Source organism: Hordeum vulgare, chromosome 7H, assembly GCF_904849725.1.
Source record: "Hordeum vulgare subsp. vulgare chromosome 7H, MorexV3_pseudomolecules_assembly, whole genome shotgun sequence".
NCBI classification, from domain to species: Eukaryota; Viridiplantae; Streptophyta; class Magnoliopsida; order Poales; family Poaceae; genus Hordeum; species Hordeum vulgare.
In genome coordinates, this window is record NC_058524.1 from 111,101,226 (window position 1) to 111,118,682 (window position 17,457).

The window sequence follows — 17,457 nt, forward strand, 5'->3', positions numbered from 1 at the left end:
TGGTAGACAATTCAGCTCACATGTGCTTCACTTATATCTTTTGAGCTAGATACTTTTGCTCTATGTGCTTCACTTATATCTTTTAGAGCGCAGCGGTGCGTGGCTTGGTAGTTGATATATGCTTTGAAAGTAGTCTCAAAAGGGGTAGTTTTCCAAAGGGATACAAAAACTTCCACCTTCATGTGCATTGAATAGTTAGAGAAGTTTGATTCATCTCAATTAGTTTTGAGTTGTGGTTATTGTAATATTGAAGTCATGCTAGTAAGGTGTTATGGATCTAGAAATACTTGTGTTGAAGTTAGTGATTCCCGTAGCATGCACGTATGGTGAACCGCTATGTGATGAAATCTGAGCATGATTAGTATATTGATTGTCATCCTTTGCGTGGCGGTCGGGATCACGCGATGGTTTATACCTACCAACCCTTCCCCTAGGAGTATGCGTTGAATGCTTTGTTTCAATTACTAATAAAACTTTTGCAACAAGTATATGAGTTCTTCATGACTAATGTCGAGTCCATGATTTAGATGCACTTTCACCTTCCACCATCACTATCTTCTTAGTGCCGTGCAACTTTTGCCGGTGCACAAAACCCACCATTAACCTCCCTCAAAACAGCCACCATACCTACCTACTATGGCTTTTTCAAAGTTATTCCGAGATATATTGCCATGCAACTACCACCATGACATGTGCCACCACGTCTACATTGCCATTGCATGATCGTAAGATAGCTAGCATGATGTTTCCATTAATGTCTATGCCATGCTAGATCATTGTCAGGGTACACTACTGAAGGCATTCCATATAGAGTCATTGTTGCTCTAAGTTTTGAGTTGAAAGTGTGATGATCATCATTAATGGAGCATTGTCCCATGTGAGGAAATAAAAGAGGCCAAAGAAGCCCACGAAAAAAGAGGCCAAAGAGCCCACCAAATAAAAAAAAATGAGAGAAAAAGAGAGAAGGGACAATGCTACCACCTTTTTCCACACTTGTGCATATTAAGCACCATGATCTTCATGATTGAGAGTCTCTCGTTTTGTCACCACCATATAGCTAGTGGGAAATTTTCGTTATATAACTTGGCTTGTATATTCCAATGATAGGCATCCTCAAAATTGCCTTAGGTCTTCATGAGCAAGCAAGTTGGATGCACACCCACTAGTTTTATTTAAGAGCTTTCTCTTACTCGTAGCTCTAGTGCATCATTTGTATGGCAATCCCTACTCATTCACATTGATATCTATTGATGAGCATCTCGAGAGCTCATTGATATGCCTAGTTAATGTGACTATCTTCTCCTTTTTGTCTTGCAACCTCCACCACACTCCACACCATCTATAGTGCTATAACCATGGCTCACGCTCATGTATTGCGTGAGAGTTGAAAAGGTTTGAGAAAGTAAAGGTGTGAAACAATTACTTGGCCAATACCGGGGTTGTGCATGATTTAAATTCATTGTGCAATGATGATAGAGCATAGCTAGATGTCACACCCTGTTTTCCACCCCAAGTTTTCTGTATTGCAAAAATCAGAGCTTGTTAAAACTTTTCCAAATAATGTTGTGAGTGCAATGTCAACCCTTGTTTGAGTGTATGCTTGCTTGTTTGATGACTCAACCAATGAAAAACTTATTATTTTGCTCTCATCAAAAACCCTTTTTCCTTTACATCAAGATCACCTTCATCATGTTGGGATACACTACTAGCTCATGAAGCCAAGTGGCACTTTCAACTAAAGTTGGTGATCTGATCCTAATATCATTTTCGTTCATTAAAAACACTATTTAGTGATTTAAAATATTATTTTTCCTATTTTATATCTATGTCTATTTCTAAGGCCATTAATGGTATTTCCACAAGGAAAATTACTTTCCTGCCTTAGAAAATTCTGAGTAAATTCATGGAAGCTCAGAAGGACATATATTTTCCATACATAAGATTTTCAACCCTATTTTGTATTAATATTATTTGAGTAAAACCCTGAAAACCATTTCTGTCTGTTTTAGCTTTTTGAGATGTTTCCAAAGGAAAGTATCTCAGTAAATTCCCATAAAATTACAGGAGCCCTCCCAAACCATATTAGGTGCTCACCTAAAATCTCACCTTGATCCAAGGTGGGTAAGTGCACTTAGAGAGCCCAAAACCCTCTCTGTACAGAGTAGAGTTGGAACAACTCTACATTGCAAAGTTTCTCCAATGGAGCTGAAACTTTGCAGAGGTGTTTAACACCCCAAATGAGGACCCCACACCGAAAATGGGATTTGTGAGACTCTGTTTGACCACACTTCCTTTGTAAGGGACAATACTGGTCACTTTGAGATATTTTCAAGTTTGCAAAGCCAAACTTGTTCAATGGAGCTCATATTTGGTGGAACCCCATGTTTTTACCCCAAGACCAAACCTGTTAAGTTTCATTTACAGTGGTGGAGTGGAAGCACCCCAAGTCACTGTCGAACACCTACTGACAGGAAGGTAAAAACCTTCGTAGCCACTGTTTTACCCAATGTCAAGGCCCCAAACTTGGTGGGTTAGAGCACCAGAACACCCTGAGCATCCAGTCAACCAGCCCCTCCCCAATTCCAAGCACAAGTGACAAGAACTCCAATTTGAGCTGCAGGACAGTACTGGCAACACTACTGTTCCTTGCTCCCTTGACCAGCTCGAGCTCCCACTAAACCACAACGGCTAGGCACACTCCCAGCAACACTCAGGACATGGAGGACACGTCCCAAGTGCCCCAAAGCGAGCCAGCATGCCGTGGCATGCCAAAACTGGGCTCTGGGCGCCCTGCAGAGAGCCACCCGCAAGGGGCCGACGCTCCGGCCGGTCCCAGCCTCCCTAGTTGTGTCCCAGCACTCCCCCGACAGCCCCTCAGTGCAAAGCTACCCCAGGGACCCTCTCCCCCTCGCGCAAGAGCTCAGGCGACGCGTGCCCGTGCGTGCCCGACGCGGCCGAGCATGCACGGTCGCTGCAGCTCGTCCCCACTCACTTTCCCTCTGCGGCCGTTGCATCAGGAGGCCCTAAACCACGTCCCGAACCCGTGGTTTCGCGGCCAGCGCCTCAGTGTGCTTGCACGCGTGCCACGGTGAGTCACCGGCGTGCCCGAGTCGGGTCATCGTTGTTGGCCTATAAATAGACCCCCCCCGGCACTCCAGCACCCTCCAAGCAGCTTCAGCACAACCAGTAGACACTCCCTAGCCGCCCAATCGAGCTCGCAGAGCCCCGGTGCTCGAGATCGACCGAGGCCCCTCCGCCTCGGAGCTCCGGTCGATCTCCGGCTACACGTCGGCTCCTGCGCTGCCCGACCTCTCATTACACTCCCCTCGACACCAGGAACATTTCCCCTAACTCTCCCGAGCAAATCCATACCTCTAGCCCCTAGTTCAACACGAACCCGAAACCCTTCCTCCACGAGCACCTCGTCGCCGGTGACCCAGACGATCTCCGGTGACGTCCCGACCGCGAGCAGGTAGGCGGAGGCACGAGGAACCCGTTCCCGTTCCTAGCTAGGCCCGAGGACAACGGCAGCCTCGCCAGCGTCCATCTCCACCTCTCTGGCCAAAGGTAGGAGAAGGACCCGACAGGTGGAGCCCACCTGTCGGTGTCCTGGGGCAGCCAGCGCGCGTAGCCGCTGACGCTGACCCGACGGGCCCGCAGGTCAGGTTTGAACCTCGCCCGTGCGCGCCTGGTGGCCAGGCCTGCTGGCTGGGCTGGCTGGATCTGTTTCCCAGGCTTTTTATTTTGTTTTAATCCAGCAAACTAAATGATTTTTATAAAAAGATTTAGCCAGTAGAAAAATATAATTCTTCCACCAGTATTTTTCTAAAAATGAGTAGTATTTGATTCTGTAATAGTTGATATTTAACGCTGTCGGGACTCCGATCCTAAGCCATAGGAATCCAGCCTGTAACACATCGCATCCCTTTGCGGTCTCACGCACGGTTAACTCCACGGCTGCAGCCTTACCTTAGCCGGGACCGTTTGCGTCTTTTGACTCACGAATGCAATAGTGTCGCTAGCATTCCAATGTCAAAGAAACCGGATCGACATGTCTAGTCATAAACCAAAGTGGTAGTACCGCACAAGGACAGGCATACATGACCCAACAAAGCAGGTGTCGGTCATCAGCGAGTGTAGACGAGTCGTAGCATGCTACAAGGACTCCATTACATCGCGTGACATTTCCCCAAAGGGGACAGACACAACAGCTAAGAAGGACACATGTCGGTCAACCAATGTGTCCGGAGCAGTAGCGAACTACCAAGGCACGTTGGATCACAAAGGGGCATTTCCTTGTAAGGAGGGCTACTAAAGTTCACGACTAGATAATCGAACCCCATACATATGAAGTACGACACACGTACGCATGGCATACCGATATGTATAGATACATCGATGGCATCACAACATAACCATAAACATACAAGCTTTATTTAAGAGGCTCGGAAGAGCCACACACATAATATTACACATTAAGGGTCTCACGACCCATAATAGCAGTCATTCAGTTACAAGCCAACGGAAGAGTTTAAACTGTCTGAGTACAGACAGGGCAACTAGAAGGCACATGGCCTGACTATACTACAGATCCAACGTAGGGCCAGATCGTAGCTGGGACACCAGCTACTCGTCGTCGTCGATGTCTACGAAGAACCCTCCATTAGGGTCATTAGCAACCTCTGCAACATTTATTAAGCAAACGTGAGTACGAAGGTACTCAGCAAGACTTTAGGATAACTATCTACTCATGCAAGGTATCAATAAGGTATTGTGGGGTTCCAAGCGGAAAGCCAGCATTTGACTCGTGGCTAGACAACTTGCATTTTTAAATAACTTTGACAACTTGATTTCTCGCACACGAGTCCACTAACACCACAACAATACACCATCGTGGAATCATTCCTTCTCCATATGGAAATGTCGTCCACGACACTCACGCTTATCTTGACAATTTTATGAGTAGCCATTTAAGTTATCTATGAACAACATATGTCTCCAAGTAGTCCATATCCGCGGACGCGGCTATTCGAATAGATCATAACCCTGCAGGGGTGTACTTTGTCACACACGCTCTCGCCACTTATTGCCATGTGCACGTCATGCACCACGGCAACCTTCAAGCGGAAGCCCAGCGAGGGAGTCGGCCACGACCGTTAAGCACACTAGTACCTAGTCCAGGTTTATCGCCTATCTGAGAGTAACCCGTACGGAAGTCCGGCCGAGGTTTCCGCCACGGCCTCAAACGATGTGCGCAGGGTTCCCAAGCCCACCATCCAGGTGCCACTAGGTACACCGTGCCACTGCCTACCGCATCACGGCCCACCTCTCAGGTCAGCACCATGCACGGCCTCCAGCATTATTATGAACACCAGAAACTACTTGCAACTCCTAGACCGAGTACTAAGCGATTAATAGGCCGAGCGTGGTCATATTTCAGGGCCCAGCATGTGGTAGTATCTAGTCTTGGATTACATACACGGAACTCAGTTCCTAAGGACGGTTCCAATGAAACAACCCGCCATGTACTCCTACACAGCCTTTCACCTGTACCTTTACCAAATCAGATTCAACACACAACCTTTGCTTACTGAACACATTCTCACAATTCTGTTCATCTCCTAGATGACAGACCATACACAACTCTAAGCATAGCATACATAGCAGGATACGGCACATCATAGCTCAAGCAACTACCAGGTATGCTAGGTTGCAAGGTTCGGCTATTTACTGTGACAAGGATAGGTCATGCAAAGGAAGTGGGTTCAACTAACGTGGCAAAAGCAGTTGAAGCATTTGATCCTAATGCAATAAATAAGTGCAGGAGCAAGAACATGGGATTTATCGGGATGATCAAAATGGTTGCTTGCCTTGTTGCTCAGAGGAGGGACAATATCCTTCAGACGGATATTCGGTGGAATCCGGGTGTGCGGAGCCTACCGAAATGAATGGCAATAATCAATAACAATCATATGCAACAAGATGATGCATGAGCACGGCGTGAGAATGCAAGGTGATAACTATTATAATCAACATGTATTAGGTTTGAAGTTGATTTGAATCAGATTCAAATATCAATTCAAACGAGGTATTCTCGGATACCGATTTAATTGATTCGACCTGATGCTCAGATCAACTTGATGTTAGCATGCATGAGATGTCATGTTAAGGTACTGGTTTGTTATTAGAACAATGTTTGATCATGTCAAACAAAAAGAAATTTAAATACTTTTCATATTCCATTTATAAGTAATTATAAGAATTGACTTATTCATTAATCTACATGTTTGGGTTCTGTAACTTTTTCAAACATGATTGAAAATAGCATATTCAGATTCCTTGAATTTTTCTGATACTTTTCCATATATAAATTATTTTCATTGGAGTTACAGATTAATTTCTATGAATTTTTAAAGTTTTAAACATTTCTGGAATTATTTTTATACTGGAAAATACTTTTACTGCATCAGCATGACATCAGCAGGTCCAACTGGCCGTTGAAAGTCAAACCTGACCAGTGGGACCCACTGGTCAGTGTCTCTGGTTAGTTTTAGATTAAGTTTAAACTTAATTAGCTGATTAATCTTACTGGTCCCACATGTGAGTGACTTATTAACTTATCTAATTTATTTTTATTATTTCTAAACTGTCCAGAGGCTGGCCCCACACATCAGTGGCTCAGGCCAGCTGAGATCCACCGGCGGCGAGGTCGTCCTCGCCGGCGGGGAGCCTCCGGCGACCACCAGAACGTCGGGGGGGCTCGGAAATGGCGCACAGAGGGCCAAACTCGGCGCGGAGAGCTCCAGAGGAACGACCACTCGATGGCGCGCACGATGGGACAAGCCCCAGGGGCTGGGGTGGCCGGAATCAACGCCGGCGACGAGCTTGGCGGCGAGCTAGTTCGGCCATCGTCGAAGCCATCAAATACGGGGTCAAAACGCGCGGGGTTGGGTACCTAGCGCATCTACATGATGTCTTGAGGCTGTTGGTGGCCTCACACGGACCAACCCGTCACCGGAGGGCTACCGGCGACGAGCTGCAGCGGCGGTCCTCGTCGGGCTCCGATGGAACTAAGCCTAGAGGAGGGGATCGACGGGGAGAGCTTAGGGGAAATGACCGCATGCTCACGGGGAGTGCAGTGGTGGCGCTAGTTTGCTCGGGGACGGCCTGGAGAGGGAGAACGTCGGCGGCGATCTTCGGTGACCCGAGGAAGAAGACGACAGCTGCTCGTCGTTTCACTACATCTCAGCGTCGGGCTTGGGGCTAGGAAGCTTCAGGGAGGTGCGGCGGACCTACTGCGTGGCTCAGGAGGGAGAAGGGTCGGCTAGATCGACGGCGAGCTCGAGCTCTGCTCGGGCTCCAATGGCGGCAGAAGGAGGGAGGAGAGATCCGAGAGGAGGGGGAACTGGCGCTGGGAATGGATAGCCACGGGCTCGGGGAGCTTATCCCCGGGCTTGCCAGCGCGAGACGGCGGCCAGGCAGGCGCACAGGTGCGTGGCCGCGCCGGAGTACGCGGCGGCCACCTCCTGCTGCCCAATGGCGGGGGAGAAATATGACAGGAATTGCTGGGCCGGGCCAGGTTAGGCGACAGGTAAGGATTTTTTATTTTCTTTATGTTTTTGTTTCTGTTTTGCTATTTCACTGATTTTCTATTTATTTCAACTCCCAAATAAATTGAAAAAACTATGTTGAGCACCCTAGAATATTTGTTGGAATATTTCCAACCATTCCTAAAGTTTTCAACATTTTTGAAAGTTTAAAATTTCTGATTTCAAATTTAAAACTTGAAACCAGTAGCTTTTTGCATTTATTTAAAATGCTTAAAGTGTCAAGAAAATGGTTTTCTTCATTGCTCATTTACTTTCATGATTTATCAGAAAGTTTGAACTTTTCTTGAGGCCATTTTGGGTTCATTGATTTTAGCTAGTTTGAAATTTTCCCTCACTTTTAAGAAGTGGCTAGGGTTTTAGCATTTTCCTTCATCATTTGCTTTGTTCTTGTTGAGAATTTCATAGATGCAATGCAAAGAAGACATGAGCACAAGCTAACTTGCTTAAGGTGTCAGGGATGTGACAACTCACCCCCACTCAAAGGAATCTTGTCCCGAGATTTGGAAGTCGTCGGGAATAACGCAGGATACTCAAGTCGGAGACGATCCTCTCTTTCCCAAGTTGCCTCCTTTTCAGAATGATTTGACCATTGAACTTCAAGAAACTTGAGGTTTCGACGTCGAGTGGTATGCTCAGCTTGATCAAGAATACGCACGGGGTATTCTTGGTATGAAAGGTTATCTTGGAGATCAAGCGTTTCGTGGTCCACTTCACGGATAGGATCCGAAAAGCAACGCCTAAGTTGCGAGACGTGGAAGACATCATGAACCTTGGAAAGATGCGGAGGAAGTTCCAACTGGTAGGCAACTTCTCCTCGTTTGGGAAGAATGCGAAAAGGACCAATGTAACGAGGAGCCAACTTGCCCTTGATACCGAATCGATGGGTACCCTTCAAAGGTGTAACCCGAAGCTAAGCCTTCTCGTCAACTTCAAACATCACAGCCTTATGATGACGATCATAGTGGCTCTTTTGACGAGACTGGGCTGTTTTCAACTTTTCACGAATAATGCGAACCTGCTCTTCTGCATCCTGGATCATGTCCGGGCCAAAGAGTTGCCTCTCTCCGGTTTCTAACCAATTAAGAGGTGTTCGACATCTTCGTCCATAGAGAACTTCAAAAGGAGCTTTGCCCAAGCTTGATTGGTAACTATTGTTATAAGCGAATTCGGCGAATGGAAGGCACTTCTCCCAATTCATACCGAATGATATAACACAAGCTCGGAGCATATCTTCTAGGATTTGATTCACTCTTTCTACTTGACCACTTGATTGGGGATGGAAAGCAGTGCTAAAAGATAAGTGAGTCCCCATGGCATTCTGAAAACTTTCCCAGAAGCGAGAAGTAAAGATACTCCCACGGTCCGAGTTAATCTCCAGGGGAACATCATGAAGAGACACTATTCGGGAGATATATAACTCTGCTAGCTGGCTAGCTGTTATACTCTCACGAATGGGAAGAAAATGAGCCACTTTGGAAAGACGGTCAATGACCACAAAGATAGCATTATTTCCTTTCTTGGTCTTGGGAAATCCGGTAATGAAATCCATGCAAACTTTATCCCATTTCCATTCAGGAATAGCTAGAGGTTGAAGGGTGCCAGCAGGCCTTTGATGTTCTGCCTTAACTCGACAACAAACGTCGCAGTTAGCAACAAACTCAGCAATTTCTCTCTTCATCCTAGTCCACCAGAACCTCTGGCGTAGGTCCTGGTACATCTTAGTACTACCGGGATGAATGGTGAGAGGAGAATCATGAGCCTCCTTAAGGATTGACTGCCTTAGGTGTGGGTTTTTAGGAACCACTAGACGATTCTGGAAGAACACAACACATTGATCGTTCATGGAAAATTCTTTAGCATTTCCGCTAAAAATATTCTCCTTGATCCGTGATATACCCTTGTCACGCTTTTAGCCAGCTATAATTTGATCCTTAAGAGTAGGCTTCGCCACCAGGGTAGAAAGGAATCCTTGAGGAACTATATGAAGATTTAACTTACGAATGTCCTCATAGAGATGTGGTTGACCTTGTTGTAGCACCAAATTGTTACAATAAGATTTACGACTTAGTGCATCGACCATAACATTGGCCTTCCCCGGGGTGTAAGTTATCCCTAAGTCGTAATCCGAGATCAACTCAACCCACCGTCTTTCCCTGAGATTCAAATCCGGCTGGGTGAAGATATATTTCAGACTTTGGTGATCAGTGAATATTTCGCAACGATTACCCAGAAGGTAATGTCGCCAGGTTTTTAGTGCATGGACCACAGCTACAAGCTCAAGGTCATGTGTGGGATAATTATCCTCATGTGGACGCAACTGTCGAGATGCGTATGCGATCACATGACGATCTTGCATGAGAATGCAACCTAATCCTTGTCGCGAGGCGTCGCAATAGATAACAAAGTCCTTAGAAAAATCTGGTGGTAGCAACACAGGTGCGGAAGTCAGGCGTCTTTTCAGTTCCTGAAAACTATGCTCACACTGTGGTGTCCACTCGAAGTTTTGATCCTTCTTGAGGAGTTCAGTTGGAGGCTTTGCAACCTTGGAGAAATTCTCGACAAAGTGGCGACAATAGCTCGCTAGACCAAGAAAACTCCTAACTTGCTTAACCGATTCAGGTTGAGTCCAATCAAGGACAGCTTGAACTCTCTCGGGATTGACAGCAATACCCTTACCAGAGATTACGTGTCCTAGATAGGTCACTTCTGGTAACTAGAATTCACATTTCGAAAACTTGGCATAAAGGCGATGCTCTCGAAGTTTCATCAATACCAGCCTTAGATGCTCGGCATGTTCTTGTTCGTTCTTCGAGTAGATGAGAATATCATCGAGGTATACCACGACGAATTTATCCAAATACTCCATGAAGATTGAATTCATCAGACGAGAGAAGGTGGCTGGGGCATTGGTTAAACCGAAAGACATGACGGTGTACTCGTGTTGGCCATAACGAGTAACAAAAGCCGTTTTTGGAATGTCCATGTTCTTGATCTTGATTTGATGGTATCCCAACCTCAAATCCATTTTGGAGAAGACTGAGGATCCAGCGAGCTGATCGTATAGATCGTTGATCCTGGGGAGCGGATACTTGTTCTTTATGGTGACCAGATTAACTGGTCGGTAATATACAACCATCCGATCCGTTCCCTCTTTCTTCTTGACGAAGAGGATGGGGCAAGCCCAAGGAGAAGAGCTAGGACGAATGAAACCTTTGTTCAAGGCCTCATCTAGTTGCTTCTTAAGTTCGGCTAGCTCCAGGGGTGCCATCTTATATGGTCTTCTGGCTATTGGGACAGTTCCCGGAACAAGATCTATCACGAACTCTACATCTCTGTCAGGTGGAATTCCTGGCAGTTCGTCTGGAAAAACATCCGGGAAGTCACGGACTACCGGAATGTCTTCAAGTTCCGAAAGAGGGCTGGCATTTAGGGAATAGAGTTGGCATTTGGCAACTCGAGTAGAGACATTTACTATCTCCCCCGAGGGATGGGTAAGCTGGACATTTCTAGAATGGGTATCAATCTTGGCATAGTGAGCTGACATCCAGTCCATGCCCAAGATGATATTAATATCCGAAGATTTCAATGCTATCAATGAGGCTAGAAAAACTAGCATGTCTACTAGAATTTCATTGTCATAGGTTATCCTAGAGGTTTGCCATTTACTACCAGGAGTTTGGACAACCAATGGGATTGGCATATCACAAAAAGACATGTTATGCAACTGTGCATAACTTTCTAAAATGAAGGAATGAGAAGACCCAGCATCAAAGAGAACGGACGCTGGGTGATGATTAACAAGAAGCGTACCCAGCATGACGTCGGGATCCTCTGCAGCTTCTTCTGCTGACACATAGTTCACACGGCCACGTGCAGGAGTTGGCTTCACATAGTAAGCTTTGCCCGACTTGCCTTGCCCGACGGACTTTCCGGGTTGCTTGGCACTCACATTCTGAGGACACTCACGGGAATAGTGCCCGGGTTCTCCACACTTGTAGCATATCACTTGGTTGGCACGTGGGACAGCATTGCTAGCTAGACCACCATAAGCTTTTGTTGGAGGGTTGACCTGATTCGTCTGAGGCGCCACGTAGGATGGCCTCGGAGTGTATCTTGGCGGCACAGAACTGTTCGGAACCCACAGCCTGCATTTTGGAAACGCGGAACCAGAAGACGAACCAAAATCACGGGAGTTCTTCCTTGTGGCTTCAAAGTCAGTGTGACCAGTCTCGGCACTGATCGCTTTGTTGACCAGGGCTTGAAAGCTTGCACACTCATGGAGGCGCAGATCACGACGGAGCTCAGGGCTCAGACCCTTACGGAACCTTGCTTGCTTCTTGGCGTCAGTAGACACCTCCTCTGTTGCATAGCGGGCGAGATTACCGAACTCGCGGCTATAGGCATCCACAGTCAACTTGCCCTGAGTGAAGGCACATAACTCCTCTCTCTTTCTGTCCATCAGGCCCTCTGGAATATGGTGCACACGAAAAGCTGTACTGAAGTCTGCCCATGTGGCTACTGGTTCAGCAGGACGCATAGCTTCAAAGTTCTCCCACCACAGATTGGCGGGTCCTTCCAGAAAATACGCCGCAAAGGTCACCTTGTCGGCCTCAGACACATTCACAGAGCGAATCTTGCGTGAGATGCTGCACAACCAGTCATCAGCGTCGAGGGGATCGACGGAATGATGAAACTTTGGAGGATTCAGCTTCACAAAGTCGTTGACGGACACTGCAGCATTCCTAGGCTGATGAGCCGTATTCTGCTCAATACGCTCTAACAGTCGGTTGGTCTCCCTTTTATTTCTCTCTGCCTCAAGCATCACTTCCGCCAGAGAGGGCGGGTGAGGCAGGTCTTCCTGTGATGCTTGACTACCCTCGCCTTGCTCATGACCAGGGGCACGGTTCAACCTGGTGAACACCATCCTGACAAACAAACTCACAGCTTAGACCAATATCATATCAATACTAGCTATGGATTAAGAATGTACTAAACACACGGAATGCGGAAATGAATATCTGAACAGCATGGTAACAAGGAACTGCTATATATACACCATGGTTCATACACACCCTTACATAGTTCAGTACAACCTTAACCGAAGAGCAAGCTACTGAAATTATGAAACTACTCATCAGAGGCTTACAAGCTTCCTATACATTATTTATCTAGGCCTCCGGAATTCATTTCACATTACAGGCATACTTCACAAGTCACGCAGGACTATGAACGTACGACTAGTACCATACTATCCTTCCGCTCACAGCTCAGGCATCCGCATAGAACATCTCATAGAGATTACCTCCATGACCTGGAAGCTCAACCTGCGGATCAGGAAACACTCTAGCCTGAGATCCCTCGGATCCGTAAGGACACGGATGTGGCCTTGGTCCCCTGACTGGTGGTAAGAGGGGTCCCCGAAGTGGTGTGACTCCTCCTATAGCTGGCCAGTCAACGTGAGCCGGAAGATGGGTCCTAACAGGGTTCAACATCTCCATCTCTCCATACCCTGTCTGGACTACCGGTGCCAGCTGCGTCAAAGCCGTCCACACACGGGCACGGGTAGCATAAAGCTCCATGCGGAGAGCACGAGCATCCCTGTCTCTGTTCTCTAGCATCTCAACAGTGGACTGCAGTAGTGGATCCTCCATAGAAGAATCAAAATAGACTCCACTGAGGTATCCCTCTTCACCAGGCTGAGAGGCCGGAACATAGCAGAACTCTGAATTCTGCAGCAGTGCATGTCTCGCTCTCATAATGGTCAGCTTTGAATAGGCAGCATCTTGTACTGCCATGTCAACGGTGACTCCCAACCCATAGGACCAATGGATTGGCTTCTCAGCTCCAGGGTAGTCTGGAAATACCCTAACAGTGCAGATGTACTGGCTCTGGTTGAAGTCTCGGTACTGTTCCTCCACTGTGTACTCGGGGTACCAGCGGTAACCGCACACCGACATCACCCTGACCAGCATGGTCGTATGACCCGGTACATCAATGCACCTGGTCAGACGTACCACCTGACGAGAAGCACGGCCAGGTATCTGTAAATAGAGAGTAATGCAAAAGCATTAGAGTTCTGAATGCAAAATTGGGCAGCATAACGACTGTAAATGCTCAAAAACAAATTTTGAGACAACTCAAAAATGGAATAGCGTAACCACTCAACTATCAAGTCAACTCTCTGGTCATCAAACTTACTTCCTTTTTCATAGGAATGAAGGAAACCCAAATATCTCTTGACCCGTAGTCCTATAATCTACCGATCAGAAACACGAGCCTAGAAGAAGATGAGTAACCTAGTCCTTAATTCCCGCAGAAAAGTCGAGGATGACCAGTATAGAATAACTTGAGAAGAAAACAAGAGTCTTACGTTCCCTTCCACAAACAATTCCCTTATATATAACTAAAGCAATTCTAGACTCAACTTCGACCAGTTTGGCTTAGTAATCCTACAGTCAGTCAGGCTCTGATACCAACGTTGTCGGGACCCCGATCCTAAGCCATAGGAATCCAGCCTGTAACACATCGCATCCCTTTGCGGGCTCACGCACGGTTAACTCCACGGCTGCAGCCTTACCTTAGCCAGGACCGTTTGCGTCTTTTGACTCACGTATGCAATAGTGTCGCTAGCATTCCAATGTCAAAGAACCCGGATCGACATGTCTAGTCATAAACCAAAGTGGCAGTACCGCACAAGGACAGGCATACATGACCCAACAAAGCAGGTGTCGGTCATCAGCGAGTGTAGACGAGTCGTAGCAAGCTACAAGGACTCCATTACATCGCGTGACATTTCCCCAAAGGGGACAGACACAGCAGCTAAGAAGGACACATGCCGGTCAACCAATGTGTCCGGAGCAGTAGCGAACTACCAAGGCTCGTTGGATCACAAAGGGGCATTTCCTTGTAAGGAGTGCTACTAAAGTTCACGACTAGATAATCGAACCCCATACATATCAAGTACGACACACGTATGCATGGAATACCGATATGTATAGATACATCGATGGCATCACAACATAACCATAAACATACAAGCTTTATTTAAGAGGCTCGGAAGAGCCACACACATAATATTACACATTAAGGGTCTCACGACCCATAATAGCAGTCATTCAGTTACAAGCCAGCGGAAGAGTTTAAACTGTCTGAGTACAGACAGGGCAACTAGAAGGCACATGGCCTGACTATACTACAGATCCAACGTAGGGCCAGATCGTAGCTAGGACACCAGCTACTCGTCGTCGTCGATGTCTACGAAGAACCCTCCATTAGGGTCATTTGCAACCTCTGCAACATTTATTAAGCAAACGTGAGTAGGAAGGTACTCAGCAAGACTTTAGGATAACTATCTACTCATGCAAGGTATCAATAAGGTATTGTGGGGTTCCAAGCGGAAAGCCAGCATTTGACTCGTGGCTAGACAACTTGCATTTTTAAATAACTTTGACAACTTGATTTCTCGCACACGAGTCCACTAACACCACAACAATACACCATCGTGGAATCATTCCGTCTCCATATGGAAATGCCGTCCACGACACTCACGCTTATCTTGACAATTTTATGAGTAGCCATTTAAGTTATCTATGAACAACATATGTCTCCAAGTAGTCCATATCCGCGGACGCGGCTATTCGAATAGATCATAACCTTGCAGGGGTGTACTTCGTCACACACGCTCTCGCCACTTATCGCCATGTGCACGTCATGCACCTCGGCAACCTTCAAGCGGAAGCACAGCGAGGGAGTCGGCCACGACCGTTAACCACACTAGTACCTAGTCCAGGTTTATCGCCTATCTGAGAGTAACCCGTACGGAAGTCCGGTCGAGGTTTCCGCCACGGCCTCAAATGATGTGCGCAGGGTTCCCAAGCCCACCATCCGGGTGCCACTTGGTACACCGTGCCACTGCCTACCGCATCACGGCACACCTCTCAGGTCAGCACCATGCACGGCCTCCAGCATTACTATAAACACCAGAAACTACTTGCAACTCCTGGACCGAGTACTAAGCGATTAATAGGCCGAGCGGGGTCATATTTCAGGGCCCAGCATGTGGTAGTATCTAGTCTTGGATTACATACACGGAACTCAGTTCCTAAGGACGGTTCCAATGAAACAACCCGCCATGTACTCCTACACAGCCTTTCACCGGTACCTTTACCAAATCAGATTCAACACACAACCTTTGCTTACCGAACACATTCTCACAATTCTGTTCATCTCCCGGATGACAGACCATACACAACTCTAAGCATAGCATGCATAGCAGGATACGTCACATCATAGCTCAAGCAACTACCAGGTATGCTAGGTTGCAAGGTTCGGCTATTTATTGTGACAAGGATAGGTCATGCAAAGGAAGTGGGTTCAACTAACGTGGCAAAAGAAGTTGAAGCATTTGATCCTAATGCAATAAATAAGTGCAGGAGCAAGAACATGGGATTTATCGGGATGATCAAAATGGTTGCTTGCCTTGTTGCTCAGAGGAGGGACAATATCCGCCATATGGATATTCGGTGGAATCCGGGGGTGCGGAGCCTACCGAAATGAATGGCAACAATCAATAACAATCATATGCAACAAGATGATGCATGAGCATGGCATGAGAATGCAAGGTGATAACTATTATAATCAACATGTATTAGGTTTGAAGTTGATTTGAATCACATTCAAATATCAATTCAAACGAGGTATTCTCGGATACCGATTTAATTGATTCGACCTGATGCTCAGATCAACTTGATGTTAGCATGCATGAGATGTCATGTTAAGGTACTGGTTTGTTATTAGAACAATGTTTGATCATGTCAAACAAAAAGAAATTTAAATACTTTTCATATTCCATTTATAAAGTAATTACAAGAATTGACTTATTCATTAATCTACATGTTTGGGTTCTGTAACTTTTTCAAACATGATTGAAAATAGCATATTCAGATTCCTTGAATTTTTCTGATACTTTTTCATATATAAATTATTTTCATTGGAGTTACAGATTAATTTCTATGAATTTTTAAAGTTTTAAACATTTCTGGAATTATTTTTATACTGGAAAATACTTTTACTGCATCAGCATGACATTAGCAGGTCCAACTCGCCGCTGAAAGTCAAACCTGACCAGTGGGACCCACTGGTCAGTGTCTCTAGTCAGTTTTAGATTAAGTTTAAACTTAATTAGCTGATTAATCTTACTGGTCCCACATGTCAGTGACTTATTAACTTATCTGATTTATTTTTATTATTTCTAAACTGTCCAGAGGCTGGCCCCACACGTCAGTGGCTCAGGCCAGCTGAGATCCACCGGCGGCGAGGTCGTCCTCGCCGGCGGGGAGCCTCCGGCGACCACCAAAACGTCGGGGAGGGGGGCTCGGAAATGGCGCACACAGGGCCAAACTCAGCGCGGAGAGCACCAGAGGAACGGCCACTCGATGGCGCGCACGATGGAACAAGCCCCAGGGGCTGGGGTGGCCGGAATCAACGCTGGCGACGAGCTTGGCGGCGACCAAGTTCGGCCATCGTCGAAGCCATCGAATACGGGGTCAAAACGCGCGGGGCTGGGCACCTAGCGCATCTACATGATGTCCTGAGGCTGTTGGTGGCCTCAGACGGACCAACCCGTCACCAGAGGGCTACTGGCGACGAGCTACAGCGGCGGTCCTCGTCGGGCTCCGATGGAACTAAGCCTAGAGGAGGGGATCGACGGGGAGAGCTTAGGGGAAATGACCGCATGCTCACGGGGAGTGCAGTGGTGGCGCTAGTTTGCTCGGGGACGGCCTGGAGAGGGAGAACGTCGGCGGCGATCTTCGGTGACCCGAGGAAGAAGACGACAGCTGCTCGTCGT